We start from the raw sequence: 19,177 nt of genomic DNA on the forward strand, positions 1-19,177 counted from the left end.
TAACTGAATGACCTGTCATATTGTTTGGATGTCCATAATCTATTAGAAATGACTGAATTACCTGCCATATTGTGGGGATGTCTAGTTACTTGTACATGTATATATGACCGTATGACCTGTCAGATTGTGGTGATATCCAGTTCTAATGTAACTGTATGACCGTCATATAGTGGTGATGTTCATTGCCTATTATATATGACTGTGTGACCAGTCATTTTTAGGGAATGTTTTATATTTACTATACGACTGTATCACCGTCATATAGTGGTGATGTTCATTACCTATTATATATGACTGTGTGACCAATCATTTTTAGGGAATGTTTTATATTTACTATACGACTGTATGAACTGTTACTTTGCAGTGATATTCGTTACTCATTATATGACTGTATGACCAGTCATATTGTGAGAATGTCTAATATTTACTATATGACTATTTGAACTGTCACTTTGCGGTGATACTCATTACTCATTATATTTGACTGTATAAATAGTCATATTGTGAGAATGTCTAATATTTACTATATGACTTTAAGACCTGTATAATTACGGTGATGTCCATTACTTACTATATGACTGTATGACCTATCACATCGCGGTGATGTCTATTACTAACTATATGACTTAATGACCTATCGCATCGCGGTGATGTCTATTACTAACTATATGACTTAATGACCTATCGCATCGCGGTGATGTCTATTACTAACTATATGACTTTATGACCTCTCACATCACGGTGATGCCTATTACCAACTATATGACTGAATGACCTATCACATCGAATATAGCAGTCCGAGCAGAACTAGGAAGACTCTCCCTTATACATTTTATTTTTTCACGGTCTCTTACCTTACAACACTGAATTCTGAAAATAGAAATCCTTTAATTAAAGAAGCCTTAAGAGTGTCAAAACTGCTGGATTCGCATGGTACTTATTCTTGGTATACATATGCCAAGAATATTTCACCCAACCCTAACTTTTTAGATAAAGTTAATAAGTGTAGGGACTTGAATAAAATAAACTCTTTAAAGCCCTTGATTAAAATGAATTTAAGAAAAAATATAAAAATATTTTTGAAAATAGAATAAATAGTTATGACCAAAATAGTAAACTGTTACTTTATAAAAATTTAAAACTTAGCTTGGATAGGGAATTTTATTATGCTTCCAATATGACTTTTCTATAAAAAATGCTCCACTAAGTTGAAAATTAGTGACAATAATTTAGAAATAGAAAATGGTCGATATAACAAAATTCCTAGAAAGGATAGAATATGTAAATTGTGCCACTTGCTGGATGATGAAAACACTTCCTCCTTGAATGTGAAATTAACAAAAAACTAAACTAAAATAATCTAATAATGGTTTATTTACTACAATAAAATATTCTATTTGAAAATTTTATGTCTTTTACCCAAGAACAAAAAGTAAAGGAAATGCTAAACCCCTCTGTCATGGAACATGTTAAAAATATTGATTCTTTTATAAAACAGTCATTTGAACTGAGGGCAGAAGTCTTATATTTTTTTTTTTCATATGTTCATTTCTTATAGAATTGTTATTTCTTTGCCTTATTATGTTTGTTTTTTGTTTTTGTTTTTGTCACAAACTATTTATGTTTATATGACAATTAAGATATTATCATTGTCCACCACATATTTCCGTATATTGTTTGGAGAGACGATTAACAGTTGTACAAGATCACGTGACTTAGTAGCGTCCTCGAACTGATTTGTTTTCTTGCAGGTAAACCATTGACTTGTTCGAATGGTTGGGTACAGTTTATGAGCAGCTGTTATTACTTTCAATTCAGAAACTTAAAGACATGGAGTGCGGCAAAGGTAATTTTAATAGTGCTGCAAATCAAATAACTAATTATTACATTGGTTGCAATGAATTACATTGATTTCCCAGTCAAATAAAAACCGATAATTTCACATGTGAAATAAACGTGGTTATTTCACTCTCTGACGTCATACAACAATAGGCGTTGTCAAGACGTCGATAACGTCGGATCAAAACAAATTGTGAATGCGTAGAAAAAAGATATAGTTCCTTACATTTTCTACATTAATTTCATTAAAAAAAGCCATTTGCCAATGTAATAAAAAGAATAACTAATCAAAGAATTCAAATATCGAAAAATATTCAACTCGTGACCGAACAACACTGATAATTAACTCATGCGCTACGCGCATTCGTGAATTAATGTGTTGTTCGGTCACTCGTTGAATATTTTTCTCTATTTGAATTCTTCGATTAGTTATTCTATAAATAATAGCATGGGCTATACAATAAAATTGAGATATTAAAGTATGAAAGAGTTATCCGAATCTCGTTCAATGATATAGTTTAGGCTACTCCTTACTCTTAATAAATCAATACATCGTTCGTCGAATTATGTACGTGTTGTAAAACGTCGACCTGGAAAAAAAAGATATGTTCTCAAAACTCGCCTCTTGCTCGAAGACGTCAGTGTCCATATTTAAATTTGATATTGAAAATAGTTTAAGTTATTTGTTCAATTGACAGTAATTCTATTTTTTTTTTCAAATTTGACACTAAACAAAGTAAAGTTAAGAAATAAAACGTTTGTAGGCCCTTATTGGGTTATTTTAGCGAATGTGTCATACTGCCCATTTTAATTATTCATCAAATTATAAATCGAGGAAAAACGAAAAATAAGTCTTTGGATTAAGATACAATTTTTACTACTGGGTTGAATCCATTTCTTTTTAAAATATTTTTCTTTAAATATTCAAAAAAAAATGTTGTTTGCTTGAAGAAATTAACTTTGCCTGTAACAATTCTAGTGTTTCGATGGAGAGTTCAAAAAACTAAAACTTAATAAGGAAATGCTTATTTATTGTTTATCTTACGCATTGTTATGTGCTTATTGAAAGTGAAATCTACTTATTGAGTGATAAAAATAATTTTTATCAAACTCATGCCGTTTTTTTTTTGCAAAATATGTCATTTTGACCAATTTGATTGATGAAATACAATTATGTTTTAAGTGTTTGTAGCGGTGCTTCATTTGACTAAGTAGATATATTACCACAATCCTTTAAATTCACTAGTGGAATGCCCCTTTGTCTCAGCTGGTAAGGCGATGGATTACCGTGCCAGGTGTCTCGATATGAACCCCTGCTGGTACAATGGAACAAATCATTCTCTACTATTACAATTTAAGCTCCAACAGATAAACCCGTAAAAAATAAAGAGATTGAATTCGTTTAGCATTGGTGTGAAGGCGGATATCGCTTCTATAGTATAAATACATGTGAGGTGGGGAAGTGTGAGGGTGCTTCTTCGCACCAAGTAAATATATAATCGCCTTTGATTATTTGTGCTTGTGAAGTACTCAATTAGCTTTTTTGGTAGACCCATTATCTATGATGCCAGAGGTCTTGGATTAGACCCCAGTGCAGATGTACTGTTAAATCCAGCGCTACATGTACGTTACATATAAAAGACATCTGAGTCTTGTTATATTGTAAATTCCAAGTGATTTTATCGTGGAGCGTTTCGATATAAGAAATCACATACAAATACTTGGTACTTACAGTTATTGATTTTGGTCATCTTTTGCCTTTGTGATTCCCGATGTTTTTGTTTTCAACAGAAGTTTTCCTTGGACCCTTTTCTAGATTTACCTACATCAGGAACCTTGAAACCAAATAATCTGATGGCCAATAGATAAAGGAAGATGTGGTATGAGTGCCAATGAGACAACTCTCCATCCAAGTTACAATTTATAAAAGTAAACCATTATAGGTCAAGGCAACGCGAGTAGGAATACGACCAAAGGGGGGACACAAACATATTGACCAAACTGATCTGAGGTCAAATTTACCAGAGAAAGTTGGAACTTATTGATTTCTAGATTATTCAACTGAGACATAAGAGAAGTAAAGTTCTTAAGTTGCAATTTTTGTATTTTTTCAAAAGACATCTACACAGAAGTGAAATATTTGGATTTCAGGTTGTCACTTGAGGGTCGTATTTATCAAAAGGAACAATATGTAGATATAGGAAGATGTGGTATGAGTGCCAATGAGACAACTCTCCATCCAAGTTACAATTTATAAAAGTAAACCATTATAGGTCAAGGTACGGCCTTCAACACGGAGCATTGGCTCACACCGAACAGAAAGCTATAAAGAGCATCAAAACATTACTACTGTAAAACCATTCAAACGGAAAAACCAACGGTCTAATCTATATAAAAACGGGAAACGAGAAACACGTATGAACTACATAAACAGACGACAACTACTGTAATCAGATTCCTGACTTAGGACAGGTGCAAACATTTGCAGCGGGATTAAACGTTTTAATGGTACCAAAACTTCTTCCTTTTCAGAAACAATAGTATAACATCACAACATAGAAAAACACACTATAAAATATCAATTGGAAGGCTTAACTCAATCAAAAAACGTAAATTAACACACAATGAATGGATACATTTGACCTGTGACACCTGAATGCAAATACAGTTAATAAAAAATTACAAGAGATAAATAATTAGAGTCAAAAGTAAATAAACAGGTTTAAACAAAGTTAAAGTATGATATCACTGTGAAATGTCAAACAATTTTGAGAAAATCATCACTTTTGAAGAAACCTGCGTCATATTATACACAGGTAAATGAAAATAATTTTGTTGTTAAGTATACTTCTTCTTCTGTGTGTATAAGATCTTCCGTTTAGGAATACCAAGAAATTTCTTTAATATCAATAAAAGTAATCTAACACTTGGTACATATGGGGTGAATATCAACAATAAAACTATACAATTAGTGCTAGATAAAACTTCCTGTACAGGTCCAAGAACAGCATTTAAGGAAAAATGAAATAATTTTGATGTTCATAGTACGAAGAAGTGAAAATTTGTTGTAATACCAAATAATCAAAGCTGGTATGTAGACAAGACCCATGTTAACATTAAATAATAAAAAAGCATTAAAAATAGTATGAACAGGTCAAATTAAAAAGAAAGTACGATATGAGAGTACTCGCAGTAACTGACAGATAGTTAAAAGCCAAAACAATTAATAATAAAAAATCATGCATCAGAGATTTAAATCAACTACAATACATCCCAGGGATTAAGTATTTTAACGTCATGAACAGTCAAAGAAGACATGACTTGTGCAATGCCAAAAATAAATGTATCGACAGGTAGTAGGATAGTTAGGAGGGACTTCTTTATAGAGTAAAATGAACATGTGTGTGTCTCTTTACATCCCGTTTGAAAAGAAAATACAAATTTAGTTATGTTTTAATTTGCTAATGACAAAATCGATATTAGTGCCAATGTAAACTATATTCAGAGATCTAATTACAACATTGGTACGATTACCCTTACTAATAAGTTTGTTTAAAGGTTCGATGAGTTTACACGGATCACATAATGATTTCCGCGCTTTAAGTACAATATTACTATAAAATTAAGGATGTGAAATACCATTTTTAATAAGTTTTCTACAGGTACAGCCAAATTTACTAATCAAATCTTTGTATCTATGAAAGAATTTAGTAAAAGTTTTAAGTAATTTATGATAACGAAATCCCTGACTTAATAATTCACCAGTGATGCATTGATTACGTTCGTTATGACATCACTACACACACGGGCATACCGAACGAGTTGGGATATATAAACACCGTATGATGGAGCCAAAGACACATCGCCGTCTAAAAAAGGAAAATTAACAATAGGGAATGAAAAATCGTCTCTTTTGTCGTAAATTTTAGTATGAAATTTCCCTTTAGAAATTGAAATGTCTAAATCTAGAAAACGACAACTGCTGCTGTTTATGTTAGATTTAGTTAAAGTAAGTTCTTTTGGGTAAATTTCGGTAGTATATTTAGAGAACTCTAGATTATTCAACGAAAAAATATCATCCAGATAACGGTAGGTATTGTTGAATGTATCAACCAAATGTAACAATGATGTATCTCTACTGAGTTTGGTCATAAACTGAGATTCATAGCAATACAGGAAAAAATCTTCTATTAAAGGGGCGCAGTTAGTGCCAATAGAAATACCTACTACCTGACGATACACTTTATCGCCGAAACGTACATATATGTTATATATGAGAAAATTTAAAGCTTCAATCATATCCTCACATTTCCAGTAAGTGTATCTAGCATACTTTCCTTTTTCGTCACAGAGAAAGGCTTTAAACGAGTTACAGCAAATAAATTTACAATGAGATTTTTCGAAAGACCATTTTATTAAATATGAATTCTGTTTCTTTATTAGATTGTGTGGAAGTGTAGTGTAGAGAGTAGAAAAATCATAACTGTCAACAGAACCAAAAGGACCATCAAAAGCATGTATTTTATCAAAAACCTCTAAAGAATTTTTAACACCCCAAAAATAATTAATACCATTATTTTCATAAGCTTTATTAAAAAAGTTAATAACCAGTTCTTTAATAGTAGTAAGGGAGGTAGTAAGAGAAGCACTGATATATTAGTAGTAGAACACTTACTAGATGCGGAGATGAAACGGACTTTTTTGTGTAATTTCGGTAACCAGTACATGGTAGGGACTTTCAAATGTTCGGAAGAGGCTTTAAGCTGGGTAGTGGCAGTGATATGCCTGTTAACGATTTCACTCTCAGTGGTGCGTACGGACCTGAATGTAGAGGAATTGATAATTTCGTTTTGAAGAACTTCCGTGTAGTATATGCGTCATACCACCACTACATTTTTGGCTGCCTTGTCTGCCGGTACGAACACAAAGTGCTCTGCGAGTACTTGGAATTTATTTCTTATTCTAGAAATGGGAATATCATGGATCCTATTATTAATTTCAGAATTATATATTATTATATGAAATAACTCATTTGGATTATCAAACTGTTCGTCTAACTAACTGTTACAACATCAGACAACAATGGTTTGCCTTATTAGATCGGTACTTATTGCAAAAAAGAAACAAAAACACTAAGCATCTAACAAAGTGTTACCCAAAGCTAGTTCAAAACCAAATTACAAGTTCTGAATACATTATGATTTCACAGACTAAAAACATTGTTAAAGATATTTTGATCAGATTTTGGCTCGTGTAAGCCAACTTATCTATGTTGGATGTTATGTTTTAGGATGATTGCCACAGAAAAGGAGGATTCCTTGTAAAAATTGACAATGCCGTCGAAGATTGGTTCTTGAAAACTTATATAAAAACTGGTGAGTAACGATTACCATTATAGTGAAAAACACAATGCACCATTAAATACTTGTATGATGTTTGTTTTGAATTTCAAATAAAAATCGATAATATAACAGGGCAAGTAAATACATATAGAAATCACATTAATGTACCAGCATATTATCGATATTCAATCTATAAAAAAGTTGAATTCTTCAAACTAAATAATTCTGAAATTTCATTCTAATGCAACATGTCGCCTGCACGAACATCTTGATATTGTGTAGGTACCACTGCGTGTGGATTAGTTTGTACCGAGGTAACCACTCATCGCCGTGATACTAGGTTTTGATATTTGAACAAAACGAGAGATAATATTGTTATAGGCTCCCTAGCAATGCTTACGGTTCAATTTCGTTTAAAGACTCTACTTTCACCTTTCGCAGACCTGGAAATTGGCATTCCTGGGGATGATTGGAGCCTATAAGCAGGTATTCTCCATATAAATTTCAAGAGAAGATGTCAATAGAGTATTAGCAGAGTCAGGAGCCTCTGGCCTTTGTTAGTCTTGTATCATTTTTAATTTTAGTTTCTTGTGTATAATTTGGAGTTTAGTATGACGTCCGTTATCACTGAACTAGTATACATATTTGTTTAGGGGCCAGCTGAAGGACGCCTCCGGGTGCGGGAGTTTCTCGCTGCATTGAAGACCCATTGGTGGCCTTCGGCTGTAGTATGCTCTATGGTCGGGTTGTTGTCTCTTTGACACATTCCCCATTTACATTCTCAATTTTATAGATAGACGTAACACAACTGGTATTCATTGAGTCGGCGGGCGAGTAGATTTAGGTGAATACATTATGGCTATTGATTATAGAATATAATTTTCATCGAACATTTTATGGTTGCTCTCCTGATAATTGAATTATATTTTTATTTCTTTTCAGACCATCCAATTTCTATTTGGATTGGAGCAACAGATTCTGATAGAGAATCTCATTTCGTCTGGGAATCCGACAATTTACCTCTTACCTTTACGGACTGGTATCCTGGCGAGCCTAATGATATCAACAACGAGGATTGTGTACAAATGCGTGAATCGGAAAACTACACTTGGAATGATTTTCCATGTTCATTTAAAAGATCATATATTTGTGAGAAACAATGAAATTCATTATGCTGTACACAAACAATGTATAAAGCGCGAGCCAATTAACACAACACTGGACTCATAATATAAATTGATGATAGTTGTACGTTCATTCATTCAAAAACACAGTCACAATATATAAAGTGCAATGAGCACACGGTTTTTTAACCCTTTTTAAGAAACACGAGGTTTTCTGGTATATTTTGTATGTATATTTTCATTTTGCGTAAATCGGAATAAAAAATGCTGCTATGACCAGAATTAATATGGTAATATGTAGTCAATTCGTGCAATTTATAAAAACATATTGAATATAAATTCTTTTCCTAAGTCACTTTTATAATGTAAATTGAATTTCTCTTATTGTACATTATGCAACTGTTGGTTCATTGAAGACAATGCTCGTTTATCTTAAATAAAAAGCAAACATGAAAATAAATATACAAAATATATCAAAAACAATTATTGAAGAGATCCTTAAAACTCCTATAATTATCTTCAGTCTACAATTTTAAAGACTTACAACAAGGGAATTATTTGTTTGTTGTCGAACCCTTCGTAATTCTAAAATGTTGTTTACCATGCTCTGCTATTGTTATAATTATTTAACAAATTGATATTTTTATTAATCGTTATCACTTAATTTTCATTTATGTCAATATGTATTGAATTCTGATGTATAAATTGCTTTATGCATATAAGCTGTATTGCTTTTAAAAAATAAAGTATCTTTTATACTTGATAGTTTGCAATAATAAGTAGTAAATGTTCAGTATCTCTTACAAAATTATAAATACACAAGAATGAGTGTGCATAGAGTATCGTACCTGTTCGCCCTTTACAATATCAAGAACAATATGTCGAGAGTAAGTCCCCGTTCACACTTGGACTTTTAGATCGATTTAAACTATATCGGTTCACTTTAAATCGATTTAAGCCCAATGTGAACACTTTAAATCGATCTCGAATCGGTCTAAACTAAAACATCAACAGAGGTAGTTTAGTTTGTATCGATCTAAAGTGAACCGATCTAACTTTATATGTTAATGCAGAGATCGATCTTAACTAGTACGATTGAATCGAAAATAATTTGTGCGCATGTATGGCGGAAAAAATACACGTTAAATTTATTACAAAATAGATGACCAAAAAAAAAAAAGGGGGCTGAAAATTAACAAAAACTATACGAACAGCAGTATCAACATTTGAACTTGTAATTCAAGTGAAACAATTACTTCGTCCATTATTTGTTTGCATGCATGGGTATCAACACATTAATTTGATTAAATATTTATATTTATAGACAGTGATTACAATTTCCCGGGTAAATTGGTCAGATTGATTTCATTTACTTGTAGTGTGAACGCAGTGGTTCAGATTAGACCGATAGAGATCGTTAGGATAAAAGATAATATGAACGCTTTCTGGTTTTATATAGATCGATTCAAATTTAGATCGATTTAAAAATGCTAATGTGAACGGGGTCTAATAGGTCACCAAACGGCCTATAACAATGAGCAAATCCAAAATCGTAGTAAAAAAAAAGTAGCCAGAAAAGGAATTGACGTGACACGAAGAACACTAACAAAAAGAAAGAAAACAAGGTACCGATCAAAGTGTACTTGCATGATCTGTAGCTTGTGAATATTAACAAATATCACATGCCTTCCATTATAATCTAATACAATTTACCCTTTTGATTTGTATAGGTTAGACGAGCGACTGCTATAAATACGAAAACGTTCATGAGGAATAAAAACACTGTTTGAAAAGGAAGAAAACTTACTAAAGGACAATATAAAATTTAAAGAATAAAATGTAATGGACAATACCATGGTTTAAATGATTTAAAAAAGGGCAATCAGACCAAAAACAACAACAACAAACTGGTGATGTACTCAGGTATTCGTTCGTGTTGCCCATTTCACTTTAAAAAGAGTGATATTCGGTTATGTTACAATTGAGAACGGGGTTATTATGGTTATTATGTCTGTTTAGGTTGCTTACCCAATTTTGTCAATATAACGGAACTATAAACAACTGTCATACAAGTGGGAGTTTTAGCTACCTTTAAAACCAGGTTTAACCCACAAATTCGTTCGGAAATTGCCAGTACCAAGTCAGGAATATGACTGATGTTTTCCATTCGTTCTGTTGGTTGGTAAAATCTAACGTTTGATTTTATCAGTGTTTATGGACACCCCATATTTGTATTTACCTTTTTTGGTGTGCTTGTTATACTTTTTTAATTTTACAACATTCAACCAAATCAACTGTAAAAATGTCGAAGGGATGATTTCAATTTTGCCATTTGTAAACGTTGATGCAATATCGTCCTTGTTAGCAGCAATCCTCCAATAATGACATCAAAATTACAAAAGTACGTACTGAGTTAACAGTTAATGTAACTTTTTTCTCATTATCCTGGTATGAAGCTTGCATAATAAGAATAAAGAAACCAGTCGGCAAGCAAATATACACAGTGTGTTTTCATAGAAATGTCGATTTTCTGTTGTTATATACCTAATTGGAGTTATTACCTTTACGAACGATAGGTCATTCTTTCGAAGAATAAACTCGAACGAATTTCAATATAATGTGCTTCAGGGCATAACATAACATAATGACCTGTGTGAGATCATTTTTGCCTGATAAAAAATGCATTCTACAGTTTAGCAAAACACTTGATACATTTGATAGTAATAGTGTGTTGTTTCCAATTATGGTTTTATTGTACAATTTTTCATCTTAAAAACCCTTAAAATCCTTTCTCTTGTTTTTGTTAGACTGGAATACAAAGAAAAATAACGCTGTCAACGCAGAGTTTAATTAGAAATTATTAATCCTAAGGTTTGTTAATTTATTGCTACAATAAAGGTACGTTATGTTAGATAAATATAGTCTTGCAATTTTTTCATAACATTTCAAAGCAAGTCAAAGTGTTTCATATTTATGTGACGGATTATCAAAACAGATGTAAACAGTCTTGTTGATTCACAACGTTTTGGAAATCGCACTTTGAACTGTAGATGTCCGTTTTTCTGTGGTGCGTGTTCATTACGATTTTGTGTTCTCTGTGGCATTTTTGTGATTTTTTTTACAATTATATGTACATGTACCTTTTTCTTCTACACAGCCAAAATACCAAATAATATCATTTACTAAGAATGAACGGTCACGTGATTCAGTTTGGGAGATGGAGTATAATATGTTATCCTCATTCTCAATTTTAGCTGAAAAAAATAATGATATATTCAAACAAAACGGAGAACATAATTATTCTAAATGATTTGTACAAAATTTCGTGAAAAAATAGAAAAAAAAACATAGCACCACCATCTTATAAAGCTAATATAATCAATAAATTATCAAGTGACTTGTATTTTTCATACACCGTAGCAAATATTGTGTTCTTGTTTCGTGCATTTACAGTAACATTTTTTTAATGTAACTGGACAGTGACCTCTAAGATTATATCAAGATTGATATTATTATTTCACCTTATAATTGAGCCGTAGCGCTTGGCTATACCTAAATGGAATACAATAGACTATTCCACTTCATCGGTAAAATTGAATACAATGTTATGCAAATCTTTGCAGAAAATAATATGTATTTTCGGTATGAAAGTCAAATAATGCTTGATTGAAGGTTTTTCTTGGGCAACAAACATATTACACTTTTGAGAGTATAAAAAAATCACTCTATGAAGTCATCTGTAATTTTGCATGATTTTTTGAAGAATGTTTTCCTATAAGTATATGATCACAGTACAAATTTGGAAAAGTGAAACTTGTACATAACTATTACATCGGCTATCCAATGGAGAAAACATATATCGTACAGCTGATGCAAGTAAAAAATGATTTGAAACACAAGGGGGATAAATTGTCTTGCGCTATAAATAGTATATGTTTGTTTATTTAATTGGTGTCATATTCACTCGGATGTCACATTATTAGTTAGCAACATTGGCAAAAGCGTCAATTATTTGAAGCTTCAATGAAAAATATTCAAACAATAACAAATTCCCTCAGCATACCAATCATATCCAAATCTAGACAGTCATTATGCTTGGTTTCTTCTGTTCTCTCTTCTAACATCGGACTCGGACTTCTATTGAACTGAATTTTACTGTGCGTATTGCTGAGTGTTAGTTTATTCCATATTGGCAAGATGTATAGGGGAAGGGTTAAGATCTCACAAAACATGTTTAATCCCGACGCATATTTGCGCCTATCCCAATTATGGAACCTCAGTCCTTTTTTAGTCTTGTATGTTTTTTTGGTTTTTTTTTTATTTTAGTTCATTTGTATGTTTCGGAGTTTAGTGTGACGTCAATTTCGCTGAATAAGTATACACTATTGTTAAGGAGTCAGCTAAAGCCCGCCTCCGGGTGCAGGATTTCTCACTCTGTTGAAAACCCATTGGTGGCCTTGGGCTGTTTTCTGCTTTTTGGTCGGGTTGTTGTCTCTTTGACGCATTCTCCGTTTCCATTCTTAATTTATTCGTTACAATCATTTTGCATAGATCGATACACAAAATTTGTTTTGACTAAAATGAATTGGGCTAGACCTATGCCAATTATGCATTGTCTTTTTAACTACATATGTATCTTAGATCATTGATCTTGCCATATATTTATTTTTCTAGGTCGCTTATATAATGAAAACAAAAGTGAAAGATATTATACTTTATGTAACGATGCGGTAATTAAAGATCATTTAAGAGGATTATCATTTCTATAAGAACATAAAAAATATGACGATATACATACAAATATATCAAATATTACTATTGGAGAAATCCTACATCATTTCAACTCGTACAGTTATTTTCAGCATAATTGTCAAACAACAGAACAATTTAGGGTAAACATTTGTTTGCAGACGAAAAACTTATATTAATTGTTGCTATTGTTATATTTGTTTGATATTTTTCGTTGTTTGTAAATGTTTATATATTATGTAAATGTATATTAAAATTGCATTTATAAGTTGCTCTTGTGCCCATACGCTACAGTCTGTACTGTTTTTTAAATAATTTCTCTTTATTGTTTATTATACTTTTGCTTGTGCAATTTATGATTGCATTGCCACCGTATAAAAAAGTACCTTGTTCTTCTGGAAAACATATTTGTCATTGAATTTGCTTGCTTGACGGAATGGCAATCAGCATTGTATAGCTATGAAACGGGCGTATTTGTTAACACTAACGATACATATAAAATCTGAAAAGAACAATCATCCGATGGCGATGAACCTTGAGATTTACAATTCGAAATAGTATCCATTGAATGTTTTGTATATGTTAATAAATTATGAATACAACAAAAATGTGTGTTTACAAGACACACTGACCAATCGCCCTTAAAAATTCCCATGTTTACTGAATCGTTACATAAGGATCAAAACCATAATTTGGCATATATATATCTAAAAAAAATAAATATGTCCGTTAGATCTGTTTTTTTTTTTATTGTTGGTATAAAAATAAGAAGATGTGGTATGATTTCCAAATGACACAGGAATTAGCTTTTATAGGTCACCGTACGACCTTCAAGAATGAGTAAAACCCATACCGCATAGTCAGCTATAAAAGGCCCCGAAATGACAAATGTAAAACAATTCAAATGAGAAAACTAACGGCCTGATTTATGTACAAAATAATGAACGAAAATCAAATATGACATACAGCAACAAACGACAACCACTGAATAACAGGCTTCTGACTTGCGACAGGCACAAACAGAATGTGGCGGGGTTACACTAGTTTGAAGGCGCGCCAACCCTCCCCTAACCTAGGACAGTGGTGTAACAGTACAACATAATAGCAAACAATAAAAATCAATTGAAAAGGGCTAAACTCACCAGATCGATACAAAACAGAAATACATTTAACAAAAACACAACGTTGACGTGGCAGGGTACTTATACATCCCCACAACAAAACGGCTCTAAGTACAGATCTAAGAGTACTCGCAGTTACTAGAAGCTAGTTCAAAGCCAATAACAATTAATAAAAAAAAATCATGCATCTAAGAATAAAATATCTAATGGATTTAGTATAAAGACGTCATTAACAGTCAAACAAAACATGACCTTGTGCAATGCCAAGATACAGGTATCGACAGATTGTCGAGCCATGAATGTGCATATGTATATAAAAATAATATTTAGTTTGATTTTAATTTACTGATAACAAACTCAATATTAATACCAATATAGAAAATATTCAAAGATCTAATTATAGTGTTGAATTGGTAACCTTTTAGGATAAGTTTATTTAAAAGATCGATAAGTTTACCCGTGTCGTATCTTAATTTCCGAGCTCGGTAAACAACATCTCCGTAAAAATGAGGATGTGCTATTCCGTTCTATGGTACACCAAAATTCCAAACCAAATCTTTATTTATACGGAAGAATTTAGTAAAGGTTTTAAGTAATTTGTGGTAACGAAATCCCTGACTAAATAATTTACCGTGTAATACATAGATTACGTTCATTGAAGTCCAAAATGCATAGCGAACGAGTTGTAACATATAAACACCGTACGATGGTGCTAAATGAACACAACCGTCCAAAAAAGGAAAATTAACAATAGGGAACGATAAATCGTCCCATTTGTCGTAAATTTTAGTGTAGAGTTTCCCATGTAAAACTGAAATATCTAAATCTAGGAAAGGACAGTTATTACCGTTTATATTTGATTTATTTAAAGTAAGTTCTTTTGGGTAAATGTCGGCAGTATATTTAGAAAATTCCTGATTGTTTAACGAAAAAAAAACCGTCAGGATAACAATAAGTGTTGTTGAATTCATCAATTAAAAGCAATTTAGATCGGGTCTTTTGACTTTGAACTATTAAAACTATAAAAGGGGCGCAATTGGTGCCCATAGGAATACCTACAACCTGTCAATAAACTTTATTGCCGAAACGTACATAAATATTTTCAAAGAGAAGATTAACAGCTTCAATCATCTCCTTACAGCTCCAGTAAGTATATCTAGCATATTTACCTTTGTCATTAGAGAAGAAGGCTTTAAATGAGTTGCAGCAAATATATTTGCATTCAAATTTACCAAACGACCATTTGATTAAATGGAAAAACCTTTGTTTGATAAGATTGTGTGGAAGTATAGTGTAAAGAGTTGAAAAGTCAAAACTGTCAACAGAATCAAAAGGACAATCAAAGGCACGTACTTTATCAAAAACATCAACAAATATTTTTTGCACCCCAAAAATATGATTAATTACAAAAGTTAATGATAGTAGTTAAGGAGCTAGTTGAAAGCACTGAAAGATTTGTTGTATAGCACTTACTAGAGGCCGAGATGAAACGATATTTTACTGGTTTTTTTGTGTCGTTCAATACATAGTAGGGACCTTTAAATTTTCAGCCTTAAGCTGTGATGTGGTTATGATATGATTGTTTACTATATGACTCTCTGCAGACTGCACGGACTTGAATGTAGAAGAATTTAAAATTTCATTCTTTAGAACGTCTGTGTAGTATTTACGGCATATCACCACCACATTGTTGGCTGATTTGTCGGCCGGCACAAAAACAAACCGATTTGCGAGTACTTAAAGTGTGTTTTTTTTTCTAGAAATAGGCGTATTATGTACTCTTTTATTCATTTCTAAATTATTTTCAAAATTTGATATTCGAATATCCACAACATTCATACATTTATTTGAATAAGAATCAAGAGATTTTATATTAGATTTTCCCCGTTTGCACCAATGTTCACAATGCGATGAAAAAGTGGCTTTTGTGACCTGACGACACTGTTTCTAATCTATATTAGATTGAGGTCGATATTTTGGTCCTTTTTTTAAAAAGTTTTTAACCTCTCGGTCTTAAACAATATCAAGGTCCCCCGTTATAACATGGCCATAGGGATCATATTTAAAATTCGACGATTCTCAGTCTTAAGTTAGAGGAGTATTATTTTCTACACTGAAGTCTGATGTTACTGACGTATGATAAAAAATTAAACATCTGCTGTTTTTTGTTTTGTATGTAAACGAAATAATAGGTGGTTCTGTAAATAGGGAGGTATAAAGTGTTGAATGATAGTCATTAAATATATTCGATAAGTTGACGAAATCAACACCTCTGGTAATATATACAATTTACAGAAAATGACGTTGATGATCGTCATGTTTATTGGTACGCGGGAATAGCCTGGCAAAAAACTATAATTTTACGCGAATATTCATAAAATGGGCTGGAGAACGAGATTGTGTCACACTCAGTGAAAATATCATGTAATTTTCTAATTGGTATTTGACCCAGTTTACATTATAATTGATGCCTACCATTGTTTTTATATAGATAAGAGATCATCAAGTGTATAATTTATACGAATTTTATTTCGTTGATTTCGATTGAAACGTTTGCCATGAGACCTATTATTACGTTGTCTTTTATCAACAATATCCATGATATCAATAGAAGAAGTTTAAGATATGTTCCCTTGTCCCATTAAATTGTCATTTAGACCCAGGCGATATGCTGTCTGAAGTCGTTTAATCCAAGACAGTTCGATAATTTTACGGGAATCTTCACATAATTGTTTATGCGATTGACCTTGTTGCTTCTGGATTGTTTCGAGTGGTTGGAAACTTATAAATTTAATATTGTGATTGTGTTTTCCTAAATGTTGGTGAATTATACTTTTGAATTTCTTAGGTTTTATGAAGCGGTATAGATGTTCCTGTGTTCGTCTAAAAAATGTTACAGGAAAAGGAAAGCGAAAAAGCTCTCCCGCTCACTGTTGACCTAACAGTATTATTAGAAGATAATCTAGAGCAGGTTAGCCTTTTCTGGCATTACACGGGAATATTTGTGCATATCCACGTAAGATCTTTTGAATAAACTAATTCTGAAATGTTATCAATTTAACACTGTAATACAATCATTGAATATTGTTTTCATCAATATCAACATTGATTTTGTTTTCAATTATTTGAAACATAACTAAATTTGTATTGCTATACAGTTATCAACACCTACTGGTTTACTTCCTGACGATACGTATATTTTGGCATTTAACAAGGTCATGTTTAAGATGTCTTTAAACTAAATCCATTGCATGTGTACTGGTTGATATTTTGAATATAATACATGACTATTAGTTTGTATTGGCTTTAAATTAGCTCCAGTAACTGCGAGTACTCTCACATCAATACTGTGTGTCTAAAGTGTTTTTGTTAGCTGTTTTTATGCTTGGCATTAATCTGATGAATCACGCCAATTTCAGCTGATGTTGTTCTTTTGTAGTGCTGTTACACTACAGTCCTAGGTCAAAAGAGGTTTGTGTTCCTGCTAACATGCTTAACCCATCCACATTCAGCATGTGCCTTTTACAGTTAGGAGCCTGTAATTCAGAGGTTGTTGTTTGTTGTTGATTTTCACATTTATTTTTCATTCATTGTTTTGTACAAAAATTAGGCCGTTAGTTTTCTCGTTCAAATTGTTTTACATTGGTCATGTTCTGGCTTTTTAAAGCTAAAAGGGCCATGGGTGTGAGTTTCACACATTGTTGAATGCCATACTGTGATCTTTAGTTGCTAATTTCTACGTCAATTGGTCTCTGGTGAAAAGTTGTCTCATTGGCAATCATAATACGTTTTTATTTTTTTTTTAAATTGTTAACAAACAATGGATGCAGATAATGTTTATATGACGGCAATCGGCTGTAAAACTTTATGATAATTAAATTTGAAGCAAATCCTTTCCATGAACATCTGGCTGTTTCAATATAAAACACATACAGAATCAAGCAAGCTACGTTTAAATCAATTTAGCAGTTGTATCAAATGTGATTACTTTTAGTTTTTGCTACCATTTGTGAGTTTAAAGTTGTAATGGATGGATAAATGTAGTTTTTTGGGTTTTTTTTCAGTAAAATATATATTTTATTTTGACCTTGTCTTCAAATGTGCAATGTTTTGGGATTACAGATATCCTGTTAGTCAGGTGAGTCATACCTGATATAGTTACATTATTTTAATCTTAGAACATGTTCATCTCTTTTTATCCTATGATCAACCATCTATTGCACAAATTACAGTTACACAGTGAGAGGACGGAACTGTACGTTTTCGTATTATTTTTTTTTGTCATTTGGGAGACTGTCAAGTGAGAATCCACCATTCGCAGGAATGACAAGTTGCTGAATGTACGTTATTTGACCTAACAAACATCATGAACATGTTACAATATAAAGTTCTCGCTTCAACAATTAGTTAAGAAACATTCTAGATAAATACATAAACCAATCAAACAACACATATGATAGAAAATGGTGAAATGTTAAATTTGTTGTAGCAAAGACTTCTTTTCCTATGTTTTGGTGGTTTGTTTGGAAGTTGTTTCCGCATCTAGACAAGATTTAATAGAGATTATTCACTATTATTTCAAAATTGTCTATTCTTATTATATTGTGTTTATGTCTAAATTATTTAATTCTCTCTATGGCACTGGCAGTTACTGATAAGAACGCTAACAAATAAGACGTTTTACTTTACTTTACTTAACTTGAATCATTCACAACACTATTGTATAGTGTTTATTTCTGTATAATTGATCAGTTAACATGATCTACACAATTATATTGACATCTTTGCTTGCAACATTTCTGATTCCCACGACAAGATGAATCGTCTTTATAGCTTCGTCAACATAAAATCTTGATTGTGGGTATTCGTCTCTTGGACATTTGTCTGATGGAGGCGTTTTTTCTAAACAAAAGTAAAACGTATTGATAGGAAATTTTTACAACAAGAATGCACGCTTTGTTACGCTAAGCATACCCCAACTCGTAATTCAGAGTATCGGAAA

This window comes from Mytilus californianus, unplaced genomic scaffold, assembly GCF_021869535.1.
Source record: "Mytilus californianus isolate M0D057914Y unplaced genomic scaffold, xbMytCali1.0.p SCAF_12, whole genome shotgun sequence".
Classification (NCBI taxonomy): Eukaryota; Metazoa; Mollusca; class Bivalvia; order Mytilida; family Mytilidae; genus Mytilus; species Mytilus californianus.